This window comes from Dipodomys merriami, unplaced genomic scaffold (genome assembly GCF_024711535.1).
Source record: "Dipodomys merriami isolate MVZ:Mamm:240054 unplaced genomic scaffold, mDipMer1.0.p SCAF_10, whole genome shotgun sequence".
Lineage (NCBI taxonomy): Eukaryota > Metazoa > Chordata > Mammalia > Rodentia > Heteromyidae > Dipodomys > Dipodomys merriami.
In genome coordinates this window covers 44,568,708-44,578,955 of record NW_027202271.1, presented here as the reverse complement: position 1 = coordinate 44,578,955, position 10,248 = coordinate 44,568,708, and positions in this window count along the sequence as shown.

The following is a 10,248-nucleotide window of genomic DNA, read 5'->3' as shown; positions in this document are numbered from 1 at the left end:
AAATAAAATTATGATTGTAAAAGAAATCTATTGGGATAAGAAACACCTCTATAAAAACAAAATAAAATAATGATTGAACATTTGGGAATGTTATGAGCTCCAAGGACACAGAAATGAGGTGGACATGGGCAGTGACTTTGATCAACATGGGGCAGGTACATGAAAATTAATTATATATAAATATGTTTAAAAAATAAATATGTTAAAAATTAACATCCAAGAGGCTGATATGTAAAGTTCTCAGACAGTAGAGTCAATTTAGTAAATGATTTGAAATACCTAGTTAGAATGGATGAGTTTTGTACAGTTTGAAGCTTACAAATTTGTAGGAATCTTTTTGAGAAAACAACAACAAAATTGTGAATTCAATATCTAGCTAGAAAGGGAATAACTAGAATATAACTTATTAGGAACCACAAGATAATCCCTAGAGCTTTGGGAATAGAGGCCTTATTGCTGAGATCTCTTGGGGTATTTTCTCAGAAATGTTTTGTTTTTCATCCTATCTGTAATACTCTACAGCTTCTGAAAATTGTGGAACTCAGGGAATGAGGAAGTAGGGCTTGACAGGTAAATATTCTTCCTTTGGGGGTATATCTACTTTGGAGAAATTTTCCAGAGATTCAGGGTTGCCTAGATAATACTTTCTAAATAATAGAGGTGACTGCCAACCGGAGAAAGACTATGGAAGAGCTTTATCCACTGTATTGTGACTATTTCCTATACCTCACAAAGCTTCAGGAAAAATGGAAGTCACTTCAGGCCTTTCTGATTGTGTTTCTTTCGGAAACAAATGAGAAAAAGTTACTTTTATATCTTGGTTGATATGGAATTAAAAGAGGAGGTCTATTATCACTTAAGGTACCTATACTACAGTATCTGTATGTGTAGTATGTCTGTACAGTATCAATACTACAATATGGAAGATATATTGGTTGTCCATTGCTGTAATGCACTTTCCCAATACCTTGCACCCAAAGATAATTGATGCACATTTATGACCTCAAAGTTTCTTTGGGCAGGAGACTACGCAAATCTTAGCTAAATCTTATGCTTCCAGGTTCTGGTATCAGTTGGTATTTTAGTATGCTAGGTGTCTTTAAAAAGGTAAATGATCTTTTCTTTCTTTTGGGGGGGGGGGGCGGGGTCCGGTCATGGGGCCTGAACTCTGGCCCTGGGCCAGAGCTCTTCAGCTCAAGGCTAGCACTCTACCACTTGAGCCACAGTGCCACTTCCAGCTTTTTAAATTTTTTCTGCTTATGTGGTGCTGAGGAATCGAACCCAGGGCCTCAGACATGCAAGGCAAGTGCTCTACCACTGAGCCACCTTCCCAGCCCGTAAATGATATTTGCTTTCTCTTTTGTTTTTCTTTACTGAGGTTTGAACTCCAGGCCTCACACTTCCCAAGCAAGTACTCTACCACTTGAGCCATACCCTTATCCTTTTTTGGTTTAGTTAATTTTTGAGACACAGTCTCTTCTGCTTTTGCTGAGGCCAGTCTTTGGCCTATGACCTTCTATGCTCACCTATCATGTAGCTGGGATTATAGGCATTCACCATTATAGCCAGATTGTTTTTTTGATATATGGTCCCACTAACTGTTGGAATGAGCTTGTCTTGATCTGTGGTTCTCTTTTTCTTCACCTCCCAAGGATAAGATTGTTTTAAAAAATATTTAAATGGATTGCTGAAACCTTCCCATTTCTCTTCCTTTAGCTTTTATTGTGCTGGCTCAGAATCCCAGGGACCAATCTCAACAATGGGACCCATCAGTCTTGCTTGGAAGCCCTAGATGATGAGAGGTAGGTTCATCTGTGAGATGATGCATTGTGGTTTATACAGGGACTCAGTGGAGAACCTTCTGGGAAGTTGGTGCACATGTGTTTTGACTTGTGATGTTGGCCTTGCTGGACAAAGGCCTTGGTGGGTGTTCTCTCACAACACCAAACCATTTCTTAATTCTTCCATATTTTCATCAGAAACTACCAACTACTGTAAAGCAGGTCCCCCAAACTCTAATGTTCGGACTTCAACACTAGTTCACACGCACCTTTGCCCTAAAATTAATCCCTCTTTTCAGTTTCTTCTGCTGCCAAGGTACTTCAGTCACTATCATCTCCATGTGTGTGTGTGTGTGTGTGTGTGTGTGTGTGTGTGTTTTGGTTCTGGGGCCTAATAGCCTGGGCACTGTTCCTGGGATACTTTTGCTGAAGGCTAGTGCTTTGCCACTTGATCCATAGCTCTGCTTGCTTTTTTGGTAGCTAATTGGAGATAAGAAGTCTCATAGACTTTCCTGGCTGGGTTGGATTTGAACCACAGTCCTCAGATCTCAGCTAGGATTACAGGCATGAGCCACTAGCACCTGGCTATTATTTTCATTTTTGACATGTGTTTAAACATGTCAAAAATCCATTTAACTTAAATGGAAATGCTAGCAATATCTTTCCTTGTAAGGAGGCTATTTGGCCTAATGCAAAATGTCTCTTCCTTCCTCAGCAAACTGTGTGTATTGGGGAGATATGGGGAAGAGATAAATGTCTACTACCCCAGAGAACCTGGTACCTTTTCCCCTTGCCAGACATGATTGTTAGGAGCAGAGATAGCAAAGGACCACAGAACCAATTGTCAATAGGATAGGAAAAAAACCAACTCAACTTCTGGAGGTAGGCATTCAATGAGTAAAATACTGGTCAGTTGAAAAGCTGAATATAATCCTCAGATAAGGGAGAGGTTCTGGCCACTGAGATCCTGATCTCTTATACATCTTGATGTCAAGTCACTGCGAAAACCCTCACCTGAGCTGCAACTGAGCTTGTCTCTGCCTTTAGATATAGCAAATTCGTGGAGGTATCACCTGACAAGTGTGCCACTTTCTTCTTTAAAAAGCTATGCCAAAATTTACATTTGATACATTTATTTTTTTCTTTTTTGTAAGTACTGGGGATTGAACCCAGATCCTTGTATTTGTTAGACAAAGACTCCACACCTTGATCGACATCCCAAACCCTCAAGTTCTATATTTGAAATGTTCTTTTGGCCATTTGAAAACTTACTTTTGAATTGTTATTTCATTTACTATTATTTTGTGGGCTTTTTTTTTTTTTTTTTTTTGGGTCCAGTTGTGGGGCCTGAACTCTGGGCTGGGCGCTGTCCCTCAGCTCTTCAGCTGAAGGTTAGCACTCTACCACTTGAGCCACAGCGCCACTTCTGGCTTTTTTCTTTTTGCTTATGTGGTGCTGAGGAATCAAACCCAGGGCCTCAGGCATGCAAGGCAAGTGCTCTACCACTGAGCCACCTTCCCAGCCCCTATTTTGTGGGCTTTTAAAAAAAGCATTTTTGTTGTCTGGGTTGTCTCAGTTCTATTAAACAGTCCCTGTTGTTCAGATATTTAATGTTTGGATTCTAAAGACAGAAAAGAACAAATCTATTTTTATATCATTACCAATTTCTATCCATGCTTTCATCCAGGCAAAACTAAGCAAGCGCACATTTTAAAAAGCCTTAATTAAAAAAATTATCTATAGGCAGATTTATTTATTTATTTATTTATTTTGCTGCTCATGGAACTTCAACTCAGGGCCGTGGTGCTCTCGAGGAGCCCTTATGCGCAAGGCTAGCTCTTTACCATTTGAGCCACAGTGCCACTTCTGGCTTTTTTTGAGTAGTTTATTAGAGATGAGTCTTATGAACTTTTCTGCCCTGGCTGGCTTTGGACTGCAATCCTGAGATCTTACTCTCCTGAGTAGCTAGGATTATAGGCATGAGCCACTGGCACCTAGCTTATATTTTTATTATTTTTAAGTATGTGTGCAAAAGGGTCACCATTCAACCAATCAGTTCATAAATAAATACAAGACTTTTAAAAAATCTGTGTCAACACTTTCATCATTCTCCTCCCTCTCTTCCAGCCCCAAAGTCTTAAAATCTTTGAAGAACTTTACCACATTTTGTGTTCCATAGGCACTGCGCCAGGTGGTTAAATAGAAAAACGAAGTAAGACTAGTCTCTGCCCCAGAGAATCTTCCAGTTTAATGGTGTATCACTGCATGTAACCATGATAAAGTATGTAACAACTCAATCCACCAAACTCCTTATCATGCATAAGTCTCTAGAGTTTCAAAAAGAAACACAGTAGACATGAAGCTTGTCCACATGAAGCTTAGAGTTTGACAGGGGGAATGAGCATTGGACTAATCATTACAGACAGGATCAATGCTTTCACAGGGAAATGGTGGGAAAAAATATAAAAGATTTTATGTAGGTATTTATTGGAAGCATTACTTCAAATTTGAAACTTAGGACAAAGATTCATTTAGAAATAATGGGGCCAAACAGGGGAAAGGCAGAGGGGAGGAAATAAGCAAAAGGAGAGTTCAAAAAAAATAAGTACAATGTGTCCTAGAACCAAAAACCAAGCTATCAGGGCTACAGAAGAAGGGAGAGAAGGATAGGTACATGGGTCATTTGGAAATCCTAAGCACTGGAAAGCTCACTCAAGGATTAGAAAATGTTAACATCAAGAACTTTTTGTTTCACAAGGACACAATTATACATGTATACTGCTGTAAGTTTTTACTCATTCAATTGACACTTGCTAATTATATTGATTATGGGTTGTCTTTCTGGGAGACACCGTGAACAAAAAGATGCATAAAGCAGGTCTCCATACATAGTCATGTGGAAGGTATGATGAAGCCAAGATGGAGACCCAATACAATGTTCACAAAATTGAAGGTATACTTCTTAGGGATCTCTTCAGAGCCTTCTGACACAAATCAAATGTAAAAAATTAAGCAAGTTATACATGCAAATCTCTAGGTCAAGTTTTAAATCAATACTTTTTCAATTGTTAAAAAATCAAAATAATATATATGACCTACTGAAAATTTGCTAAGATGGTAGATTTTAGATGTTCCTCTCTCAAGAGCATGAAAAAGGTAATGTTGGGGGCTGGGAAGGTGATTTAGTGATAGAGCGCTTTCCTTGCATGAATGAGGCCCTGGGTTCGATTCCTCAGTACCACATAAGCAGAAAAAGCTGGAAGTGGCACTGTGGTTCAAGTGGCAGAGCGGTAGCCTTGAGCTGAAGAGCTGAGGGCTAGTGCCCAGGCCCAAAGTTCAAGCCCCATGACTGACTAAAAAAAAGGTAATGTTGGAATGTGATAGATTCATTTGTCTGATGGTGGTAATCATTTCATTAATAGATGCATAACTACATATCATGTGGTACATAATATATATTTATATTCTTTAATAAAATATATTAAATATACTTGTGACACAGGTCAACTAAAATGACTAATGTTCATGTTTTGGGCACCTGTCGTACATCAAGTCAACATATGAGTTGTAAATGGAATATTTAGGTTGTTAACAATGAAGTAAAATAGTGAGCTGCTGAGTTGCTCTTTACATCTTGTGGATTTGCATCTGTGTAGATGAGACCCAGCAATTTAGAATTTTAAAAGAGCCCTAGTGATGCTGTATATTGACTGTTAGCAGCTCTTTAGGGGAAGAACATGGTACCCGTGCAGCTGCTGCCATATTTCTCTAAGTGTTTGTGTAGATTGTTGATAGCCTCTGAGGAAAGACCTTCAGTGGTATGATGTGAATTCTCCACTTTTCTCTTCTGTAAGTGTTAAGCTTCAGCACTTCAGAATGTGACCTTAATGAGATAGGGCTTTTTTTCCCTAATGTAATCAGGTTAAAATATTTATAAAGTAAGAGGGAGCTTCCATCTAATCGAACTGCTCTCTTCATCAAGAGGTGGAAACTGAGGTCAGCTTCTCCAGGAATTATTCCATGTGAACACGTGGAGAGATCTTGGGAAGCTGAGAAGAGAAGCCTGAAGCAGACCATTCCCTTGTAGTCCTTAGTAAGAGCCAACCCTGCTGACATCTTGATTTGGTCTTCTACTTGCAGGATGGTAAGTCAATTCACTTCTCTGGTTTAAGGATGACTTAAAATAATAGGGTTGCAGAACTTTGTTAGGGTAGCCTCAGGAAACTAATACAATGGTTAAATAAACTCAAGAGAGTTAAAAAGATTTTTCTTTGGCAAGATCCTCAGAAGCACCACTCTGCCAACATGTCCCACAGCATCTGAGGAGATAATGTGGCCTATGCATCATACTGGAAGTTTGAAAAGAGAGTGCTTTCCATTTGTCATAGGGAATCTTATAAGACTAGTGTTCTGTGGCTCTTATTCAGGGAAACATTAGGCTTCTCTTTCTTGAGGGTATTGCAAAAATCTTCAGGCTCATGACGCTGGACTACTTTGAATAAATAAGGGTGTCGATGAAAGTATTTGAAGGTATTTAAACCTAATCCATCATATCTACTGGAAAAAAACAAATAGGGCCAAAGAAATAACCTGGTGCAGGCTATCAGAAGTCAACTTTCTTGATCTATGAATCCTTTAGTTCCTTCTCATTTACATCCATGACTCAGAAGCAGCCACTGGAAGGAGAATTTAAAAAAAAAGCCAAGAAGAACTGGGAGTAGTTCAGGAAGTATGGGGGAAAAAAAGCTGTTTTTTCTTTGAACACACAACTATATATGTATCTTCCATGTGCTCTATTTTTTCTGACTGTTGTTCTCTTATACCTTGCCAAAACTAATCAGTTTTTCTTAAAATGTAACATTAGGAAAGAAATTGCCCATATATTGTCAGTAGATAAAATGACCAGATTGCAAACATTAACTGGCGTATTTTAGTTTTCAGACACGCACAGGTAGAACACAGGAAGTGTGCATGTTAGCCTTTCTGAACCCAGACTTTCCAAATGTCTGTGGCATTGCAGTATTTCAACTGCTTATCTCTCTGATATGTTTATTTTAGATGAAATGTTTTTATATACGATCTATAATTGTGACAAGTGTTTGTGACTAAACCCAGTAAAATGGTTGGGATCAGGAAGTTACAACATTCTTCATCACTCTGTTTTGTATTAGAAATCCATTATCTGGACACTCTACCCAGCTCTCAGCCTATTTCAGCTTCCTCCGCTGTCAGACCTTCTAACCATGTCTACAGACCAGCTGATTTCTTATCCTCATAATCTCTTGCTGTTTGCTGCTAGCTCCAACAGTTCCTCATAACCAGTGCACATCAAACAAGGCCACTTCCAACACAGAAAACAATATTATTAGTTCTCCTTTCAGAGCTTCTGATTTATTGAGAATGGGTTAAGTTGAAAAAGTTATAGTTTTAATAGGCCTCCCAAGTGTACCTGGTGGTTTAGGAAGTGAATCTTAACGATTAGTTCAACTTGAAAATCAATATTATTCATTTGGTATTTGCCTTATCCCGTCTCAGAATATCAGTGAGCCTTTCTCACCTGGGACTGCTCTTTCGTTAACTGAATTACATTTTTAAAAAAGTTTTATAAGCTATATTGTGCAGCCTGGGAAACCTGTAAGTCTATTTTTTATTCTTTGTTAAAGCTGGTACCCATTTCCTCTGGCAGTTCTATTTTATGAGAAAAATACTCATCTTCATGTGTGGTTTGTTATTCCTCTGGATGTTAGTCCTGTTGGGATGTTTGTGATTTTCACTACTCCACATGGATTCCACTTGCCTGTGAGAGCCATAGAAATGAGAGGAGATGTTTTGTAGTTTCAGTCCCTGTTGACAAATGGTGGTATAAAAGTGGAAGTCACTTCTCGCAAAACTATAACACACTTCACCATATTCAGAGAGAACCTTTGCCTTTGTATTCTACCCCTAAATTTCTAGTAGATGCCCCAAAGATGATCCCCTGAAACTGGCTTAATTTAGGGGTTTGTACACCTTCAAATTAAACCGATCTCCTAAGACTATCTTGTCTCCTGGAAGCATGGTACTCAGATTCTTGTCCCCAGGCCTGTCGGCGAATGGGGATTCATGCGTCACTGGCCTTCTCTCAATAGGTAAGAAGGCTTCACAAGTGACCTCTAGGACTTACCTATCCTTACCCATCACCCAGCTCCAAAAGGTCTCAGCTTAAGATAGGTGGCTGGATGTTGGTTTGAATTTGAATGAGGATTCATGGGGGGAATCAAAGTAGAAGCTCAAGTGATCATTTTTACAAGATAACTCTCATTCATTATCACTGTACTTTCCATGTATACATATCTGATGTCTCCAGCTAGAGGGCTTTGAATATAGTCTCGGTCTTAGTTCATTTGCACTGTTATAACAAAATACCTTACGAAACATTTATAAACAACAGAAACTTATTGTTCACAGTTCTGGAGTCTGAGAACCCAAAGATCAAGATACTAGTGGAATCAGCATTTGCTACAGGCTTTCCCCTCTTGGGCGCTATATTCTCATATGACAATGTGGGACAATGAGCCCTTTAAGGTCTTAATGACCTCCCAAAGGCCCTAACTTCTAATATGGTCAGCTTGCTGAGTAAGCCTCAAAATGCACATTTTTGGGGAGGGAGGCATCCCTTAATCTTACCAGGCCTTATCTTCCTTATTTTGAAACACAGATAATAATCTCCATATAAAAATGGTATTTAAATCACAGCTGCCACATCGCTCACTCTCCCTGTGCCAGGCACCTGGCTAAGTGCTTTACAAGCACTAATGCCAAATAAGATAACCCACACACAGAACTCCGCATGCTGCCAGGCACAGGTGGGTGCTCCACACAGGCCAGTCATCCCCCCTCTGCTCCTCATAGCTGCTGACCTCCACTGTTGTTGATCTTGTCTTCTTACTGCAGACAAAGCCTACTTCCAGTCCAAACACTCAGCCTATTTGGGGGTTGGTTAACAACATAGATCATATCCTTCCAAAAGGCCATTTCTTATCTTCTCAGCTTGGTGAGCACAACTAATTTTGCATGTTTCTATAAAGCCTAGCTAAAAGTTCCCTTTTTTTGCAAAAGCTACATATAATTTCCCTTCTCTGGTACATCTTATCTATGTATCAATTAATTAGCTCCAATTTACTTCAGATTCAAGTTGTATATGTATGTGAAATACTTACATATGATGGGGAACCATCTCTTTTCTTCTCAAAGAGAAAGACTGTCTGGCATTCCTTCTTTTAAATCCTTGCCCTTTGAACTTAAAGGCCTTTGCAAGGGAAACAAGAATTAAAGCAATCTACCCTTAGTTTCTTAAAAATAATGTTCAAGTGGGAATGGGTTATGTGAAATCAGAAAGCTTTGTAATTCAGAAGGCATACGTATAGGGAGACGTTGGCAGAAGGTTCCAGTAAAAGTGTTTTGTTGCCTACCTTGGACACTTGGTCTCATATTTTTTAAGTAATTAAAAAAATCTGCTAATCCTCATATGTTTATGTCCTCAAATAAACTAGTATTTACATTTTATTTGGCTCAGTGTTTCTTAAATAACTATTCATTTTTTTTAGTACAAGTACATTCTACTATCAACATTTGTTTATAGGTAATTATGTTTTAGAATACAGCTTTTCATGATTTGGGGTGAGGCTGTGTAATACATAATTCTTTTTCTTTCTTTTTTAACTCAGGGCCCCATGCTCACTTAGAATGCTTGCTTAGCTGGCACTCTATTACTTGAGCCACACCTCTAGCCCAGCTTTTTGCTAGTCTTAGAGATGGAAGATGGAATCTCTTAGAGTTTTCTGCCAGGGCTAGAATTGAAACAGGATTGCAGGATCTCAGCCTTTGGAATAGCTAGATTTACAATTCTGAGCTGCTTGGACCTGGTTATAATGCATATTTATTAATTATGTGGGGGTGAATTCTCCCCTGTATCAGGAATTTTCAGGAGAACTAGGCTATATAGAAGTGAGAAGGTAAGGGTATGGATTTGGACATCTCACTCCCAGCATTTGAGTCCTGAAATACCACCTATATCCTCTAATAATGAGCTTGCTAATGGCTCTTGTGTTTAGCTATGTAATGTCTTTCAGTGAATTCTTTTATGGATGAAGAATCCAAAATTGCTTGTGAATACTGGATTATAGATTTTCCCCTCTTCCTTTTTCTTCTTCATTCTTTTTCTAAACTAACAGAACTGAACATGATATTGTAAAAAAAAAAAAAAAAAGATATTTTATCTTGAGGTAGAAATGTCAACCACGTTTCAGTTCACTCTTAGGCTTCCTTTAAAAGGAATGACTTTTCCACATAACAATAGCCTTGTTTTTATAAGTAGTTGGTAATATCTGCAAATGCATAAGGCATTCATTATCCTGGAGCTCTTTTCTCCCTGGTAGCACATCAGGAAATATCAGAGTGTTGTTATTTCAGTTCTTTTTTGTGCTCT